Genomic DNA, 1,930 nt, shown 5'->3' on the forward strand with positions numbered 1-1,930 from the left:
GAATGAAAAAGGGATTATTAAAAAATATTATTTCTCATAAAAAAATAATGTTGATCCATACACTTTTCAATATGTCATAGCATTATAAAGTTAAAAATGTTAAAAATAAAATCGAGAATTTTCACACAATAATAGCATTCGGTAGCCATTTTCACCGTGAAGATAAAATAAAGTCCGAAATTTTTTTTTTCATAATAAAGTAAATTACATTAGCTTTAATTTAAGATATATATTAAAGTGTCAGACCTTCCGGAACATTTTCAAAATTTAAGTTCAAAAAGTAAATTTTTTGTGAAAAAGTTGTCATTTTAAATCCCCCCCTGTGGGCAGGTAAAAGGTCAGATATGAAAAAAAATATATACCAAATGATAGGTAAGAACATCATGCATCTACAAAAAGTTATAGCATTATAAAGTTAAAAATATAAAAAAGGATTTTTTTACAAAAATCGTATTTTTTTTATTAAGTTTGATGTCTGTTTTCACCATGAAGATAAAATAAAGTCCGAAATTTTTTTTTACCATAATAAAGTATATTACATAAACTTTAATTTAAGATATATATAAAAGTGTCAGACTTTCCGGAACACTTTCAAAATTTAAGTTGAAAAAGTTCTACTTTCTACATGCATTTTTTAGATTTGAACCCCCCTCGTATTTTGGTACTCATATTAAATGTAATGTAACTCGAAAAATATTTGTTTAAATGAAAAAATATAAGATAATTTTTTTGTTTATAATTGTCTTTTAAACAACTATTGTACGAAACTTTTTTTGTAAGTTAAATATTTTTTGAGAAAATTAAAAGAGCTCAATTTCAATCAATGAGGACTATTAGTATGTTATTATACATATTTTAATTCAACTTCNTTAGTATGTCATTATACATATTTTAATTCAACTTTTAATGGTTGGGAATTTTTTAAGAAATTTTTCCTTTGTTGACTGGCCTAGATGTCAATTTTAAACTTGTAATTGAGCTAAAAATTATGGTAACATATTCAATTTTTTTACTGTAAACTTTCACAAAACTTTATCAAAAAANTATTTTACTATAAACTTTCATAAATCTTTATCAAAAATTTTTCATCAACTTTAAAGAACCAAAAAAATAGGTTAAAATTGAAAATTTGGACTGATTATTTTTAACATATTAAAAATCAAATCAGTAATAATTTTAAAACAATTTTTTTTTTCTTTTAATTATTATTTTATACGTAATTAGTAATAATATAAAAAATTAGAACTGATAGATAAAGTCTTATTGCAGATTTAAAAACAACGCAAAAATTTGATTTAGAAAAGTATGTTTTTGCTTCTGATGAAAGTTCCTTGAAGTCCAGTGCATTCATTTATAGTAACAAACAGTTTTTATTGATAATTATTGTATCAAGCCCTTTAAATTTTTATACACGTAAAAGTAAAGCAAAATATAATTTCTGTATTATTTTTATAATTTTTCCGTTTAAATTACAATATTAAATTATTAAATATCAATTTCATACTAAATTAAAAANAATAATCCACCAATTGCCTAATTAAAACAAAAAAAAAAAAAGTTTGTTGGGAATTTTTTCTGCTATTCTGCAAAATTACTCCTTCGTTGACTAGAATGAATCATTAAATAGAAAATTTTATGAGAATTAAAACAATGTTATTTTTAAAATTAATATGCAGTCAGGAAATTTTATAATTACTATTTACAGTATATTTATCAAAAACACTCATTATTTTTTTGCATTTTTATCGTAATAGAACACTTAAATAGAAATCATAATATCATTTCTAAGTAATTTTTGGTATTTAAAAAGATTCTACAATTGAAATATCCAGAACTGAATTAATTTTAATGATTTACTTTAACTAAAAAAAAAAGTTATTATTTTGAATCCCTCTTGTGGGCAGGTAAAGGGTTAGATTTATAAAAAAAA

The sequence above is a fragment of the Daktulosphaira vitifoliae genome, unplaced genomic scaffold, assembly GCF_025091365.1.
Source record: "Daktulosphaira vitifoliae isolate Bord-2020 unplaced genomic scaffold, ASM2509136v1 Scaffold_2, whole genome shotgun sequence".
Taxonomy (NCBI): domain Eukaryota; kingdom Metazoa; phylum Arthropoda; class Insecta; order Hemiptera; family Phylloxeridae; genus Daktulosphaira; species Daktulosphaira vitifoliae.